This window comes from Schistocerca cancellata, chromosome 4 (genome assembly GCF_023864275.1).
Source record: "Schistocerca cancellata isolate TAMUIC-IGC-003103 chromosome 4, iqSchCanc2.1, whole genome shotgun sequence".
Lineage (NCBI taxonomy): Eukaryota > Metazoa > Arthropoda > Insecta > Orthoptera > Acrididae > Schistocerca > Schistocerca cancellata.
Genome location: NC_064629.1, coordinates 573,217,703 through 573,237,102, shown reverse-complemented (window position 1 = coordinate 573,237,102; position 19,400 = coordinate 573,217,703).

Sequence of the window (19,400 nt, the reverse complement as noted above, 5' to 3'; positions counted from 1 at the left end):
AAATTAAGTGAGAGCTAGAGACTTATAGGCTGAAAGATATACTCAACGTACTCACCCTACACGTCGTACTTTTAAATATGTGTATATAAATTGAGAACAACTGGATCTTTAACGCACCGTAAACATTTCCGAAAAAGGAAAGTTACTAACGAGGAAACGGAAATTGGTACCCTTACCACTGTGGTTCGAGATCGTTGTGTTAGTTCGCATCAAATTGCAAGGGAATTTGGCATGAGTCAGAGTAATGTTGTTCGTGTTCTGCATCGCCATAAATATCACCCTTACCATATCAGTCTCCTCCGAGAAATAAGTGGTACGGATTGTATGCGTCGCATTGAATTCTGCCGATGGGCTCAATTTCAGATTCAGACGGATGACACTTTTATTCATTTGATTTTATTTACTGACGAGAACCATGAAAATGTTAATTTGCATAACATGCATTATTGGGCGTCTGAAAATCCATGTTGGCTGCGGCAAGCCGCACACCAAAAACCGTTGTCTCTGAATGTATGGTGTGGGATTCTGAAGGACAGAATTATAGGCCCCTATTTTATCGAAGGAAATCTTAATGGTAGGAAGTACACCACATTACTGCAAGAAAAATTAGGTCTGTTATTGGAAGAAATACCTTTAGGAACAAGGAACAAAAAGTGGTATCAACACGATGGATGTCCGGCACATTTTTCGCTGATGGCTAGAACTGAGTTGCAGAGACAATTCCCAAATCGTTGGATTGGACGCGGAGGAGATGTGTCGTGGCCGGTTCGTTCGCCTATGGATTTTTTCTTGTGGGGAGTCGTAAAAGACATTGTTTATAAAGACGTTCCAGCTTCACCTGAAGATATGCGAGAGAATTGTCAGAGCATGTGCTTCGATAAGTGCCGATGTGGTAAGGAATACCACTCAATCCATGATAAGAAGAATGCAGCGCTGCATTGATACCAATGGTTGTCACTTCGAACAGCATCTGTAAATGAACGTTTATGGCACCTTTCTGGCCTTCGTTGACCTTCAAAGACCTTATGTTACATATCATTGGATTCGTCTCAATTGCCGCTAGCAGAAAATAAGTACCACATTATAGCATTCCATTAAAAAAAAAAGAAAAACAAAGTTGACCTTCATATCTCAGAAGCGACCCCACCTAGCAACAAAAAACTAACGTCATGTTATGGCCCCCGTTGTCCCATTCAACTTTTGTACCACAAACTTTTCAGCTCCTGTCATACTTTCGGAGTTATTCTTGGTGGCAATAGTTAGTGACTCACCCTGTATACAGGACATAGTGGTGTACGGGCTAGAAATTATGTCTTTTTATGACTCGCCTAATAGGTATTGAACATGCACACATATTTCTACATGGAATACTAAAAGCTTCTATACCGTGTGACAGAACGAGCGGCTTTGGAAATTCATTCAGTATAACGATTCTACGAAGTGAAAATAGTTTTCTTTGAACTGTGGGACGCTTCGAATTGTCATGTATTAGGAGGTCAACCATGTGTCAGGATAATATATGTTCTATCGCCTAGCACTGGAGTAAACTCACCGAGAAAGTTAATATGGAAGTATACTGCTCAGGAGACAATTCTGTATAGCTACATTTGCATCTGTAATCCACAAACTAGTACTTTGTGTACAACTGTCACATCCCACCTTTTCCCTACCAGTAGGCAATAGTTCGTGGGAGGACGATTGCAGGTAAGCCTCTGTGTGGGCCCGAATCTCTCGAATTTTATTTCCATGATCTTTTCACGAGATGTACGTGAGAGGAAGCAATATATTTGTTGACTCTTCTAGGAACATACACTCTCGAAACTTTAACCATAAACCACATCTTGATGCAGAACACCTCTCTTACAGCGTCTGTCATTGGAGTTCATCGATCATCTCTCTGACGCCTTTGACCTTACTAAATGAACCTGTAGCGAAACGCGCTGCTCTTCTTATGATCTTTTCTATTTCCTCTTTCAGTCCTATCTGGAGTGAGGAGCAAAATTCAACTGTTGATAGAACGAGTATTTTGTAAGCTACTTCCTTTGCTGGTGGTTTTCGTTTTCTGAGGATTCTTCCAATGAATCTGTCTGGCATCTGCCTTACCCGTAATTAATTTTATATGATCATTCCAGTTCAAGTCACTCCGTAAGCGTATTCGTAGATACTTCATGGAAGTAATTACTTTTAGTGATTGTTCTGCGCTCGTGTGATTATACAACGAAGGGTCTTTCTGTTTAGATATTCGCTATACGTTGCGTTTGTTTATGTTGCGGATCAATTGTTACTCCCCGCACCAAGCGTCAATTCTCTGGCAGGTCTCCCTGCATTATATTACAAGTTTCTATCATCGCGACTTCTCTGCATACAACACCATCATCTGCGAAAAGCCTCGTGGAACTTTCGACGTTATCTGCTAGGTCATTTATATATCTGATGAAAACAGTAATGGTCCTATTATACTCCACTAGGGCACGCCCGAAGTTACTTTAGTGTCTGAAGACTTGCTCGGAATGACACACTCTGTTCTGTGTACTAAAAACCCTTCAATCCAATAACGCAGTTGGTCTGATATTTCGTACGTTCGTATTTTGTTCATTCGGCAGCAGTGCAGAATTGTGTCGAATGCTTTCCGGAATTCAAGGAACACGGCATTCACCTGTACCTACTGCTTTCTGCGTTCCTTTGACGAACAGAGAGAACTGTGTTTCACACGATCGTTGTTTTCGGATCCCATGTTGGAGGTTATTTTCATCTTCCAGAAATGTCACAATACACGATCATAAACCATGTTCCATAATTCTACAACTGACCGACGTCAGAGATATAGGCCTACAGTTTCGTACGTCTGTTCGACGACCCTTCTGGAAAACCGTAATGATCTGTGCCTTTTTCTAATTATCAGACACAATTCGCTCCTCCGAAAACCTACGGCCTGCTGCTAGAAGAGCGCCATGTTCTTGTACGAGCGTAGCTGTATAATGCCGTGCCTTAATAAATGTGTTGCTGCGAATCAACCTGTAACGGTCCCTAGGCCCCATTGAAGCTTGATTTTCCAATGAGCGACGTGTCAGAGCTCGTGACAGTGACAGAAATGCCAGTGTGGAGGTTGTGTGTGTTGTGAGACTCCGCGAGGACCTCATTTGAACTCTTCTGAAAGGAGAGTTAATTTGGAGTTGCAACGGTTACGTGGATCGCTTGCAGGGTCGCATATTGGTGTGTTACCTGTTGATTCTCTCAGTAGATTAAATTATGTTAAACATTGACTACACCTCAACAGGAAAGGGAAGGATGAATTACTAGTTTCTGGCCTGAGCCCATTGTCAGATGGTAGAGTTGACTTCTTTGCAAGTTTTACATTTGTGTCCTAAAATATAATGAAGTAATACTTTACAGAAGATTTTCTGTTTGTGTCCTAAAATTTTACAAAGTATTTGTGATTACACAGTTTTACGCTTACATATGCTGTATACACAGTACTTACTTCCTGAAAAGCCCTTCCTTGCATATTAAAGGACAGAGGTTTGATTTTCTTTTTCAGTTATTTGGTAAGTTTTGCCCTGTCTAAAGTCTCCTAGCTTGGTCGGGCAGCAACTAATTTATCTGTACTCTGTACATCCTGAATAGCAGTGTCCCGCATCTGGGAGGTTTACCATTTAACGTCGCCGATAGACACACGGGGAAGCCTCACGTGCTACAGAATCACTCGACGGAACGGGTTCCACTGTACACGAATATGGTTCAAATGGCTCTGAGCACTATGGGACTTAACTTCTAAGATTATCAGTCCCCTAGAACTTAGAACTAAATAAACCTAACTAACCTAAGGACATCACACACATCCATGCCCGAGGCAGCATTCGAACCTGCGACCGTAGCGGTCACGCGGTTCCAGACTGTAGCGCCTAGAACCGCAGAGGTGAGGTTGTGACTCCGTCAACAGTCAAACATTCAACAGTGACAGTATCAACAAACTGGTCTATCTTAGGGAGAAATATGTTCAACATCAAGATGACTATGCTGACAAATAAATACGTTGACATGAAGAGCAAAGATGTAGAATATTAATAAAGGTTGTTGTATCTAAAAAACTTTAAGAATCTTCACATAAAAAATTCGGAGACATTAAATCTCAGCACGCCCTCCTAGTGTATTAATTATTTCACAGAGAACGCTTTGTTAGTGAACGAAGAAATAAAAGAAGGAAGAAAGAGGAACAGTACTTGGCTGCGTTACTCTATAGCTACCCACTGATAACACTGAAGACTTAAACATTTTGTTTTGTCTCCCAGTGAAGGCACGTTGCTATTGATACATCATATGGCAGGCCTCTCATTTACTGTGCGCCTTAGTAGGTCCATCGTATGACCGATCTAGGCATTAAACTCGGACCTTCGTTCTTCAATCTGCATTTGCTGTTCCCATAAGCACTTCTATCGAATGCCAAATTGGTTCCTCCAGTAAAGCAAAGCTCATTTTCTGTCCTCATACGTGTAACATTGTACCAGAGCTTCGGCGCTAATGATCGACGAGCAGCTACACACTAATCTTTCTAACATTTATTCCCACTTTTTAGTGTCTGTAAACGGATCTGCTGCGACAGTGCTGCGTGGGACTTCATTTCTACTGTTTCTGGTATCGGTGTGACACCTCGTTCAACAAACCGTAAGAATGGCCCGACAGCTAGCTATATCGCAGGAATGTGCAACTGCGTTTTCAGAAGATTACGCCACCTGCGGGACCTGTTTCGGTGTTTCTCCGTCCGTCTATAACGAGGCCATCGAAGACGTCCCACATGACCGCATGCAACTTTCGCCTTATTTACTGCGTCATAGAATCTGTAACGAGTTTCGTCGAGCAAGTGTCATTCCAAAGGCAACCGAAAGATCTTCCCAGTCACTTCTGATCCCGTTCTACGGGTGGGAAATGTTGCAGGACCTGTTTGATGCGCTAAAATGTTGCTGATCAGCTGCCTGCGTTCCCACAGCGGTTTTGCGCAGAGCATTCCGACGACTGTTATGGTATTTTAATTTTAGAGTTGAGCGAGTTAGTTTCTTAAACAGAAGTTATTGGCTTGCCCTTACAAAAAAATCAGAGAGTTAGCTGTATTATCCAACTTTTTCAGCGCAAGCTTAGTGTAGAAACTGGGCTTTCACTATGTGCACTGCTCTGTAAAAACTTAGGGACGAGCTGGATAAAGTATTTATCCTGTTAACCACTCATTGGAAATGGACGAAAGTGTGGTAGTATGTTGCCAGAGATCTCCCAATCGTGCATAGAGTGATGGGCACCACATGGCGTGATGTCAGCGTGGCTACAGGGCCAAACACGAGGCAGTTGAAAGAACGAAAAAAAAACAGTGTGTCTCAACCAGTGTGCAGTTACGGTGTACTGTGGCGGTGTTCCTCATTACAACATGGCACGGAGACAACATCTGGATGACCTCGTACAGGGAAGAAACAGCAGGAAACTGGAAGCAGGAAGAAGTGTGAAGAGTGTAGCCCAGGAATTTGGTATTGCTCATAGCACTGTTTCACTTGCATGGGAAGCTTTCCGAACCATAGGCACCGCTGCCCGAAAGAGAGGAGGTCGTCGAGTTCGGTCAGCTACAGCAGTAGAGGACGCTACACTATGTAACAGGCAAAAAGGGACCGAAGCCAAACAGCGGTTCTAATTGCAACCACATTTAGCAGGACGGCAATGCACGCAATCGTAGGCTCCACAGTGGCACGGCGACCAATACATTACGCACACCAACACATCGGCGGCACTGTCTGCGATGGTGCCAAGAACACAGAGGATGACACGCGTAAAGCTGAAATACTAAACAACTTTTTCCAAAACTGTTTCACAGAGGAAGACCCCACTGCAGTCCCTTCTCTAAATCCTCGCACAAACGAAAAAATGTCTGACATCGAAATAAGTGTCCAAGGAATAGAAAAGCAACTAAAATCACTCAGCAGAGGAAAGTCCACTGGACCTGACGGGATACCAATTCGATTCTACACAGAGTACGCGAAAGAACTTGCCTCCCTTCTAACAGCCGTGTACCACAAGTCTCTAGAGGAACGGAAGGTTCCAAATGATTGGAAAAGAGCACAGGTAGTCCCAGTCTTCAAGAAGGGTCGTCGAGCAGATGCGCAAAACTATAGACCTATATCTCTGACATCGATCTGTTGTAGAATTTTAGAACATGATTTTGCTTGCGTATCATGTCATTTCTGGAAACGCAGAATCTACTCTGTAGGAATCAACATGGATTCCGGAAACAGCGATCGTGTGAGACCCAACTCGCTTTATTGGTTCATGAGACCCAGAAAATATTAGATACAGGCTCCCAGGTAGATGCCATTTTCCTTGACTTCCGGAAGGCGTTCGATACAGTTCCGCACTGTCGCCTAATAAACAAAGTAAGAGCCTACGGAATATCAGACCAGCTGTGTGGCTGGATTGAAGAGTTTTTAGCAAACAGAACACAGAATGTTGTTCTCAATGGAGAGATGTCTACAGACGTTAAATTAATCTCTAGCGTTCCACAGAGGAGTGTTATGGGACCATTCCTTTTCACAATGTATATAAATGACCTAGTAGATAGTGTCGGAAGTTCCACGCGGCTTTTCGCGGATGATGCTGTAGTATACAGAGAAGTTGCAGCATTAGAAAATTGCAGCGAAATGCAGGAAGATCTGCAGCGGATAGGCACTTGATGCAGGGAGTGGCAACTGACCCTTAACATAGACAAATGTAATGTATTGCGAATACATAGAAAGAATGATCCTTTATTGTATGATTATATGATAGCGGAACAAACACTGGTAGCAGTTACTTCTGTAAAATATCTGGGAGTATGCGTACGGAACGATTTGAAGTGGAATGATCATAAAGGTAAGGCGGGTGCCAGGTTGAGATTCATTGGGAAAGTCCTTAGAAAATGTAGTCCATCAACAAAGGAGGTGGCTTACAAAACATTCCTTCGACCTATACTTGAGTATTCCTCATCAGCGTGGGATCCGTACCAAGTCGGGTTGAGAGAGGAGATAGAGAAGATCCAAGGAAGAGCGGCGCGTTTCGTCACAGGGTTATTTGGTAAGCGTGATAGCGTTACGGAGATGTTTAGCAAACTCAAGTGGCAGACTCTTCAAGACAGGCTCTCTGCATCGCGGTGTAGCTTGCTGTCCAGGTTTCGAGAGGGTGCGTTTCTGGATGAGGTATCGAATATATTGCTTTCCCCTACTTATACCTCCCGAGGAGATCACGAATGTAAAATTAGAGAGATTCGAGCGCGCACGGAGGCTTTCCAGCAGTCGTTCTTCCCGTGAACCATACGCGACTGGAACAGGAAAGGGAGGTAATGACAGTGGCACGTAGAGTGCCCTCCGTCACACACCGTTGGGTGGCTTGCGGAGTATAAATGTAGATGTAGATGAAGAGCATAGGGATTGGACCAACGAGGAGTGGGGTCACGTACTATTCTTGGATGAGGGCAGATTCCGTATGAGTAACGATTCTCGACGCTCTTGATATAGCAAGAGGTAGATTCATGGTCAAACATGATAGTTTTTATGGTCTGGGTGTTAAGGTGTGCCGGCGGTTCTAGGCGCTTCAGTCCGGAATCGCGCTGCTGCTACGGTCGCAGGTTCGAATCCTGCCTCGGGCACGGATGTGTGTGATGTACTTAGGTTAGTTAGGTTTAATTAGTTCTAAGTTCTAGGCGACTGATGACCTCAGAAGTTAAGTCGCATAGTGCTCAGAACCATTTGAACCATTTGTTAAGGTGTGGGGAGGCATTATGTTGGATGGGTGTACTGACCTCCAAATCTTTGAACACCGTACACTCAACCGTCAATATTACTGTGACACTGCATTGCTTTGTATGTATGAGGTGCATTCAAGTTCTAAGGCCTCCGATTTTTTTTCTCCGGACTGGAAAGAGATAGAAACATGCGCATTGTTTTAAAATGAGGCCGCGTTCATAGTCAATACGTCCCAGAGATGACAGCACCGTACGGCAGATGTAATTTTACCGCCAGCGGCGAGAATGAGAACTGTTTTAAATACCTAAAATGGTGACGTTTTCCTTACTCGAACAGCGTGCAATCATTCGTTTTCTGAATTTGCGTGGTGTGAAACCAATTGAAATTCATCGACAGTTGAAGGAGACATGTGGTGATGGAGTTATGGATGTGTCAAAAGTGCGTTCGTGGGTGCGACAGTTTAATGAAGGCAGAACATCGTGTGACAACAAACCGAAACAATCTCGGGCTCGCACAAGCCGGTCTGACGACATGATCGAGAAAGTGGAGGAATTGTTTTGGGGGATCGCCGAATGACTGTTGAACAGATCGCCTCCAGATTTGGCATTTCTGTGGGTTCTGTGCACACAATCCTGCATGACGACCTGAAAATGCGAAAAGTGTCATCCAGGTGGGTGCCACGAATGCTGACGGACGACCACATGGCTGCCCGTGTGGCATGTTGCCAAGCAATGTTGACGCGCAACGACAGCATGAATGGGACTTTCTTTTCGTCGGTTGTGACAATGGATGAGACGTGGATGCCATTTTTCAATCCAGAAACAAAGCGCCAGTCAGCTCAATGGAAGCACACAGATTCACAGCCACCAAAAAAATTTCAGGTAACCGCCAGTGCTGAAAAAATGATGCTGTCCATATTCTGGGACAGCGAGGGCGTAATCCTTACCCATTGCATTAGAAAGGGCACTACGGTAACAGGTGCATCGTACGAAAATGTTTTGAAGAACAAATTCCTTCCTGCACTGCAACAAAAACGTCCGGGAAGGGCTGCGCGTGTGCTGTTTCACCAAGACAACGCACCGGCACATCGAGCTAACGTTACGCAACAGTTTCTTCGTGATAACAACTTTGAAGTGATTCCTCGTGCACCCTACTCACCTGACCTGGCTCCTAGTGACTTTTGGCTTTTTCCAACAATGAAAGACACTCTCCGTTGCCGCACATTCACCGGCCGTGCTGCTATTGCCTCAGTGATTTTCCAGTGGTCAAAACAGACTCCTAAAGACGCCTTCGCCACTGCCATGGAATCATGGCGTCAGCGTTGTGAAAAATGTGTACGTCTGCAGGGCGATTACTTCGAGAAGTAACGCCAGTTTCATCGATTTCGGGTGAGTAGTTAATTAGAAAAAAAATCGGAGGCCTTAGAACTTGAATGCACCTCGTATATCCATTCAGGAGTGCATTCGGTCCGGAGTTTATTTTTGTGGATAACAATGTGAGACAGCGTCGAACAGCGCAGACTGAGGAGATCTTGGAACGAGAGGCTACTCGGCGAATGGACTGGGCCGCCCGTTTCCCCGACATAAATCTCAAAGAGCACGTGTGGAATGCATTGAGGAGACCTATTTTAGCGCGTCCACATGCAGCAGCGACCATCCGACAGTTCTCAGTCGCGCTAGTGGTGATAGGAACGCCGGACAACAGGACGTCCTTACCAACCTGTTGACCGGCATGGGAGCACGTTGCAGAGCATGCGTTGCTGTCCGTGGTGACCACACACGGTATTAAGAAGTAATGGCTTTGAATAAAAATGCCATTGCGTATTTCTTTCAGTTACCCTCTGTATAACACTGTAGCGCTTCTTTCTAATTGTGTTCAAAGGTTCATCGAGCTATGTTACTTTTCAGTGATACATCATGCGAAAGTTACTTTCGTTCTTAAGTTTTGCACACCAGTGCATATTTTGAATATTAGACTCCGTAACACAAAGGTTGTTTGTAGAAAAGTAGCCTATTGGAGAATTGATGCTTCACACTCTACATCTACATGTAAGTGACTGTTATGCAAACCACACTTACGTGCTTGGCAGAGGGTTCATCGAACCACTTCCACTCTGTTTCTCTAGCGTACCACTTTCGAACAGTGCGCAGGAAAAACGAAGACTTAAATTTCCCAGTGCAAGATCTGATTTTGTTATTTTATACGATGATCATTTCTCCCTATGTAGGTTTGCATCAACAAGATGCATTGTGAGGAGAACACTGATGACTGAAATTTCGTAAAAAATCTCGCCGCAACGAAAAACGCCGTTATTTTAATGATTGACGCCCCAGTCGCGTATCATGTCCGTGACACTCTCTCGTCTATTTCACGATAATACAAAACAAACTGCCCTTCTTTGAACTTTTTCGATGCCCTCCTGTAACTATCTGGAAAATATCCAATACTGCGCAGCAGTGTTCCAGAGGAGGACGGACAAGCGTAGTGTAGACAGTGGTTTTCGTAGAGTTGTTGCATCTTTTAATTATTCTGTCAATAATCCGCGTTCTTTGGCTCGCCATCCCCACAGCATTTTCTGTGTGATGGTTTCAATGTACGTTATTCGTAATTGTGATCCCCAGGTATCTAATTGAATTAATCTTACAACCTAAATTTAACGGATTCTATTTGTACTCACGTGGAAGACCTCTCACTCTTTATTTTTTGGAGACAACTGCCACATTTTGCTTCATACAGATATCCTGTGCAGATAAATTTGCAAATGACTTTGGTCATCTAATGACCTTACTAGGCGGTGAACGACGGCAGCATCTGCAAACAATCGAAGAGAGCTATTTAGTTTGTGTCCTAAATCATTTACATGCATTACGAACAGCAGAGGGCCTATAACACTTTCTTGGTGGAACGCCAGGTACGACATCTGTTTCACTCAATGACTTTACGTCAGTTACTGAGCTTTCTGGCGGGAAACCACTAGTTAGCTTTGCTGGAGGAACTATTTTTATCCTGCAGTCACGCATATTTAATACGACAGTGTGCTGAAAAGTAATGCCTCCGAATTTGTTATGTTAGAATTCTTATATCTTTTAACGTAAAACAAACGTTACTTACATTCTACGTCGTTATTCTTCATATCTACATATTTGCAGCCCCTTTGCCGCTAGAGTGCTTCGAATTGTAGCGTGTAACACGGCGGTGTGTAACGTAACTATGTCGGTGCGTGAGAAACAGAGTGCTATAATCAAGTTTCGTATTCGAAGAGTTCGTCCGCACAAGGAGCACACTCTCATTCAGCACGACAACGGCAGATACGTACAGCCTCTATAACATCTGCAACAGTCCGACGCCTTCGGTTCACCGCATCTGTCATCCTCCATACAGTCCCGGCTTGGTCCCATGCGATTTTCATCTGTCTTCAAAACTTAAACAACACCTTAGAGGACTTATCTTTGGTAGGGGTGAAGCGGTACTAGCTGAAGTCGGGTTGTGGCTCAGTCAACCAAGTCAAACACTCTACATAGACGGTGTCAACAAAATGGTCTCTCGTTGAGAGAAATGTGTTCGTTGCCAGGGTGACTATGTTGAGAAATAAATATGTTAATATTAAGAATAAAGATGTAGAATGTTAATAACGTTTGTTTTACTTAAAAAGCTGTAATTGTTTTCTTATAAAATATTCGTAGGAATTACTTTTCAGCACGCCCTCATAAATACTAAGAATACTCAGTTTTTAGTGCTGTCTGTTCGCAGTGATATACACACACTTACAATAAAAAGCTCAACGACTGTTTTGCACCAACCTAATGCACTTTCTCTTTTTTAAAATACGAAACCTCTTTCCCAATTACTTTCTCGTCTCAGGAGATGGATTTCTCAGTGTAGTTAAGTAGAGCATAATGTGTCCAAGAGTGAGGGTTGTGTGCACTGTCCAGTCTGGCAAAATGATTCGAAGTCGTATCAGTGCTAGAATGCCACTTTGCGGCAAGGAGGGCATACACCACAGCGAAACCATTAAAACATTCATCCGCTATATGTCTGTGTCTGTCGCGCAAGCTCGTGAGAGGGCTATTGACCTGTCTAGGTAGAGTGCAGTTTTTCTTCGCTGCGGCACCAGGCGAGGGAGGATGGCCGGCCGGTAGACCCAGCCGCCTTTTACCCCCAGGAAATATCCTCGGCACTCATTTGATAACAAGCTGAGAGGACTTCGAGCCTACCTAGAGGGACTGTAACGAGGAATAGTCCCCGTCCCTTTCTGCCTTTGAACTCGAGACCTCCAGGGTCAGAGTTTGGTGCTCTACCAGCTAGACCACTACCGCCGCTTATCCGCCATAAGGAGACACAAAAAGTTGAAGCTCTGCCTTGCAGTTATCGTCTGCGATCGGTAACACTAGCTGCTGACCGCGTCCTACAAATTAAGGCTCAATAGGTCCCCGAGGAAAAGTGCGACAAAACTGGCCACTGGGAGCACATGGAATGAAAGCTGTATTATTGGTGTTTGGTTCCTTTGTGTGACGAGTGCAGATCTTATCTGACACCTGATTATCATCATAGACGGGTGTTGACGCTAACGGGTACGAATGTATGTCTCAGTATGCAGTCCCACATGCTCAACAAGAAGATGTGTCAACCATATCTATTATCGCATGGCTGAATTACGTTTAAAAAATGGTAACCTGCAAAATAACTTTTTAAAGTGTTTGCATGATTAGGACTAAAAAAATTTTTTTTCATTAGTGTTAACACTAATCACATATACATGTCCTGTAAACTGACTCGTTCCATATCATTTCAATAAGAGAATCGTTCAAATGATCCATGGATGTAACTACTTTTGGGCCGGTATCCTACATGAATGTCGGATGCCTGTGATCGCTATCGAAGGTAATTTAAGAGCTTTTCAGTATCAGGACAGTATTTTACAACCTATTTTCCTACCCTGCTGTCAATATTTCGGCGATGGGCGAGTCTTTCAAGACGAAGAAGCGCAGGTATACGTCATCCAGGAGGCAGGGATAAGCCGAATGGAATGTCCTGCGGTATCTGCTGCCATGAACCACATTCAGTACGCCTGGGAGCAGTTGAAATTCACAGCACATCGTAACAGGAGCACTCCTCACAAGCTGGATGACCTGAGGGCGGCCACCGTCAAGATAAGGGACAAGTTTGAGCTACAACTTCTCTACTACCTTCTGACTAGCATGTTAGAATGAACGATGTGGAGCTACACGGTTTTTAAAGTTACCCAGTAGCAGATTTTTACTTCGCAGGTGTGATTTTATTTCGAGCAGATTGCCTTTAATTTGGTTATTCTTTTCTCCTTATTTCAGATTGGAGTAATTGTTTCAGTTTTATAAGACTTAGTCTTTCATACGCTGCTGTACTACAGAATTTCGCAGGAATGTGGTTTGCTTAAAATTGTTTTGAGCAGCTTATTGCTACCGTTGTAGAATTAAAATTTTAAATTCATTTAGAAGAGTAGCAGCATAATTTTGATAAACCATTGCTTAATTTATGCCTTATATATGTACTGCAATGTGCATATCAATTTCGTCATTTGTCCTTTTAGGTAATTAGTCACTCCTCCAGGCGACTCCTTTCTTGGTTTCAGTTGTGCTTCCTCCTGATGCATACGCCTCGAAGTGGTAGCACTCGCATGTGGTTTTGTGTTGGAGGTCTTCCCCGCATTGTTATCGGATCCAAAATCATCTTGTTAACAATGATTGCAGCAGAAAAATATTTGATTCTTCGAAAAAGCAAGTTTTTCCAGTGACTAATTGCGTGAACATTTCTATCTCTTTGAGAACAGCGTGCTGGCGTTTATAGACTGCTATGTCTGTTACTCCTATGAGAATGGTAACGCACTGTTTACTGTTCGATCTATAGTGGTTCTCTCTCCGGGATATCTTTAGATTTTGTGGTTTCTGTGCTCTTCGTTCCCACATATAGAAGGAGAAAAGACAATCGGTCCCACTCAATGTGGGACCACGTCTTACGGGCGCTTCCCTTTTTTGTCAGGCAGTCTAGGTACAAGCTTGAAGATAACAAGATTCACGAGCCAACAGGACACCTGGGCTGCTGAGATAAGCCCTCTAGAAATTACTCAGGAATGGAATGCTTTCAGAAAGGAACATTCTTGGTAAGTGCGTTTCTTTTAGCAATGGGGGAGAGCGTTAGGCAACAGCAACGAAAGTTCCTAACAAATAAAAAACTGGTGTGTCATAGAATCTCTGCTGGCAAATAAAATACAAGGACACACCCAGAGTTAATTTTGCAGAATGCTAGAAAAGAGAGGAGAAAACTTTGCTACTACACTTGTCTTGAAGCGCTTCAACGTCTGCTCAGCGGTCACTAGGTCAGTCCAGCATTTGATTCTGAGGACAGTGACTTTCATCCAAAGCATTTGCTGCCAATGCTGGGCACAGTACAGCTGCTTTTCTCACACGCACAACAAGCTATCCTCACAGCTTCATGCCGACACACTGTGTACTGCCTGGTAATGAAATGCATTACAGCCCTAATTTCAAACTTCCCTGTCAGTATTACATTTGTTTAAAAATTGCGGCTACCGCCTGGCAAAGTGGTCCAGAAATAATAATCATCACAATGGGCATATTATTTTTCAGTTTAATCTTAGTGTGTGATTCAAAGATGTTGACTTTTCCGTATACGTTTCCTAAAAGACAACTGTAATTATTTTGCTCATAAACCAAAATAAGATTAATTTTATGAAAAGAAAACCAGGTATAAAATACTTTAACAGCATTTCAGCAGCTGTAACACCTAACCTTTTACATGATACTGACTAAAATTCGGCACTTAATGGCATTTATTGTCTAATTAGTGAGTGTAATTAATATAAATTGGCTAATTACACTGGATAGTGCAGCAGTTCTACCACTAGAAAATTTGCTGCCTGTGACAGGAAGATAAAGCCAACAACATACATTGGCCGTCAATACATGGTAACAATTAAATAGCTCAAAATAAAGAATATTCTTTGCAGTACTATGTTAGAAACGAAGAGAGATGATTTTATGACTCCCTTTCACGAATATCACTGATTGCTTCAGAACAAACACTGTCACAAGAAGGTAGACAGAAGAAGCCCTTTTCAAATTCTAACGACAGGATTACCATTATTCGTATTAGAAGTGAACCATGACTTTGATTGGCTTGAGGATGAGTTACGTTGTCCTCTTTTACACACGATTCATGGATAGTGATTTTGATATATGCTGAACACGACTAGTTTTGATAGAAGGTATAACATACATTATTGTGTCATGTGATTATTTTCTAAAGTTCACATAATTTTGCTAACGTGTAATTGTACTTCTGGTTCCATAACTTCGTTCATTTAGCAGATTCAGAAACAAAATATAGTGCCGGAGAGTATTTAAAGTGATACCCACTTTGGTGTCAACACCAATAGCGTCAACCGTGGTGAGACATGTGAGCGACACCCCTAGTAAGTCACTGCCTCAAAGAACGTCGCTTACTCGCCGAACACATTTCTGATGCTGTTCACTGCGATCCACCATCCAGGAACTATTGGGTAGAGCCTGCGCTCCACGTACTTTGCGTGTATGGACACTATTCGGACTCTGCCGTTTACACACTACGATTACACGCCACACAACTAAAATAGTGCTGAAAACCGATTTTTACCGTTTACTTGACAGGCCTGAATCGATTTTACTTTTACAGTCAAATACTGATTTTCCAAGCGTCAGTTGCTTAACGTGAATGGAATCCGGAAATCAGCTAATCTGGCCTACAGTTTAGGCAGTACAACGAAAGCACTACAGCATTGTGCAAAGATGTAATAGATGAGTTATAAGTATTTTTAATAAAGTAAGACACTCTACAGGGATAAAACTAAACTCAGAATCTGGGGTCTCACAAGGTTCAATAGTTGGGTTCAAACTTGGTTTTAACATAAAGAAATGATATTCTTATGACTTTTAACCACGGTTCAAAATCTGTGACGTTTGCTGGTGACAGAAGTATACTCACCAATGGGCCAAATTCGGTCATACCAGACAGCTTAAATGGTAGCTAAACAGGAATATGGACTATGTGGGTCCGCTTCGGTTCTTTAAGGGTCTTGGAGTTCTTACACTCACTTCCCAGTACATTTACTAATTAATGGTTTTTATTAACAACACACACTATAGGTGGGTACATAGATGATCAGCGTTTACAATTCTCTGTGACAAGTAGAGCGGCCACCAGAATGCATTAGTGACATTACCATGCCTGGTAGAATGGTAGGATATACAAAGGACATGATCACTGTGAAGGACACGGACATGTTGCGTAGTCGTGTGAGACACGTCATTAGGAAGTGACCTTTTTGAAAGAGTCTCATTGAGGGTCTCCATGAGGCTGGCTGGTCAAATCGCGCAATATCCAGATTTTTTTTTGGGCATTCAGATGTGACAGTGGTCCGAAGCTGGACTGCATGGGAACGTGAGGGCAGGCATACTCGTCGTCAATATTCCGGTTGACTCCATCTGACCTCCACAACGGAAGGTAGCCGTATTGTGCACCAAGCGCAGCTGTGCCTGCCATCCGAGAACAAGTAATGGACTGCCTGCAACATGTGGAATCTTGCACCAGTGGTTGGAGACTAACAGCAGTCGGACTAGGAAACTACCATAGCATGCGTACGCTGCCGTTAACATAACACAAATGGCTGCGACTGTGTGGTGCCGTGACCGGAAGCATGGACTGCTGATGACTGGTGCGTTATGTTCAGCATAGAACCACAGTTCTCTCACTCTTCCAGTCTTTTGGAGATGTACAGTGGTGTTTGGCTTGATGTCATGGTGGGAGGAGCCATGATGTATTACTTCAGGTCACAGTTGGTTGTGATTGAGATAACTATGACAGTACAATAGTACGACACGTACAATCTGCGTCCTCGTGTGTTCATGCGACAGCATCTTGGTACCATTTTTCAACACCACAATGATCCTCCATACATGGCAGTACTCCCGTGGCCAGCAAGATCCCCAGATCCCCATGCGACAATATGTGAATGGGACCAGCTCGGACGTCAACCAGTGTCCAGTATATGAAAGACCAGTTGCAATAATTGTCGGTCAGCTTGTCTGAGGAGAGGACAGAACGGCTTTGACACCTGTACCAAGTGAATCAGTGCATGCATCAAGGCCAGAAGGGGATACATCATATTGATAAGTGGGTTCATACGGCCAAGTTCCCATTTTGTTATCACTGAAATAACATCACGTACTCTGTCAATACGTGTAGTTTCATTTTTTTCCTCCTACAATTCTAGTGGCTTCACTTTTTTTTAGCACCCATTATGTGTTAATAATACTAACGTTCAGGACAACAACAAGCACTCCGTCTTCAGGCCACGAGTGGCCTACCGGGACCATCTGACCGGCGTGTCATCCCCAGTGGAGGATGCGGATAGGAGGGGCGTGGGGTCAGCACACCGCTCTCCCGGTCGTTATGATAGTATTCTTCACCGAAGCCGCTACTATTCGGTCGAGTAGCTCCTCAATTGGTATCACGAGGCTGAGTGCAACCCGAAAAATGGCAACATCGCATGGCGGCCTGGATGGTCACCCATCCAAGTGCCGACCACGTCCGGCAGCGCTTAACGTCGGTGATTCACAGGAACCGGTGTATCCACTGCTGCAAGCCGTTGCCCAGGGAAACAACAAGCCTAGGCTACAATGATGAGCCAAAAAATTATGTACATCTGCGTAATAGCGAGTTGGTCCTCTTTGGATTGCAATACAGCAGATGTTCTACATGGTATAGATTCGACAAAGCCTAGGTTCCTTTCCAGTGGTATGTGGCACCAGATGTCTGTGGCTGGGCCGCGCAACTCAATTAACGCACAGGCCTGTTGTTTGTGAGTGCGGAGCTGGTGATAAATAGCGTCCCACATGTGTTCCACTGGGCTCGAACTGGGCAGATTTGGTGGACAAGACATCAATATGAGTACAATTTCGTGTTCATGAAACCATTCTAGCACGCTCCTAGCGTTGTGACACTGAGAGTTATGCAGTTCGAAGGTAACATCGCCGTTGGGGCAGACATCAAGCCCTAAGGGATGCAATTGGCCTGGAATAACTTTCACTCATTCCACAGCTGTTGTTGCGCCTTCGATTATTGCCACAGGTCCCATCGAAGCCTAGGTGAATGTCCTCCATAGCATAGTACTGCTCCACACCTGTTTGCATCCGTGACGTCGTGTAAGTCTTGACCGACCGTTCATTTGAATGACGGCATATCCATACACGATCTGTTGTAACAAGCAACGGGATTCATACGACCAAGCAATTCGTTTACATTTATCGACGGTCCAGTCTCGATGATCCTGTGCCAGATGCAATCATACATAACGATGCCGTTGGATCAACAAGGAAAAACATGTGGAACGGAATCATCAAGACTGGATGACTGAAACACACTCTCCGGAATTTAGAACCTATCTAAAACTTGTTCAGAAACCAGACTGCATTTATAAAAGTCGAAGGACATGAAAGACAAACACAAGTTGAGAAGGGAATGAGTCAGGGGTGCAGCGAACGTTCTTCAATCTGAACTGCATTTGGAATAATTTTCGGGAAGTTGCCTGTGGCGCCATGGTCTGATACGGTGGCGCTATTTCTTTCCCTGTATCCCAACCATCCCTCGTACAGACACAGTACATTGTCTGGTATTACTTCTGGATTAGACAAAAAACCTTCATTTTGTAGCTGCTGTCTCGCTTCAGCTCCCGATCACAGTTCATTTATGGGAACAGAGTTTTCGTTGTCGTTTAACTACAGTTCACGCATTTGGTACTTTAGTCTCATTCGGGTTGTTAGTCAAGGGGTTGCCCAGAGTACTGACCTGTAACAGACACCCGTGTATGGAATTATTTGCTTTTAATACTAAACTAAAATTAGAACATCTCTGGATTAAATGCTCTATTTACTTGGTCAGAGTACTGCTCTGTCGTTGGGCCTGACTCCAGACTAAAGAGTAACTTGGTGCTTTTCATGCTAATAAATCACTGCCAGAAGTGAAAGAAACGATGGGGCCAGTCGAGGATTGGACCTCAAACTGTTGGTTTTGTAACCTGGGACTTACATACACAGCCACTGAGGCAACGAGGTATTTGGTATCAGTCAACATGTGAAATATTATGCACCAACACCTCTCCTCTAAAATACGTCTGATAGTTGTTATCGGCTGGGTTTCAGCCACTACCAAATGCAATGAGCTATAATCAGAGGAAACCAGTGTTTTGTCCTCGAGACCAATGCCTTACGTCCGGCAACATCAGAACTGCTATTTCTTTACTGTTATTTCTCCCTCTCGCCCCATACATTCGGATGAGTCCCACTCTTCATCAGGAGAGGTTAAAAAATAAATACAAAACTGATTTGTTTTGTCACGGTCTTCAGTCAGACGACTGTTTTGATGCAGCTCTCTACTCTCTCCTGTGGAAACAGTGCATAACCGCTGCAACTTATATTCATCTGAATCTGATTACTGTAGTCAAGATTTGGTCTCTCTCCGCAATTTTTAGCCACCATAGTTCTCTCCATTACAAAACTTACAACTCTCTAATGCCTCAAGATGTGTCCTATGAATCAGTTCCTTATTTTAGTCAAGTTG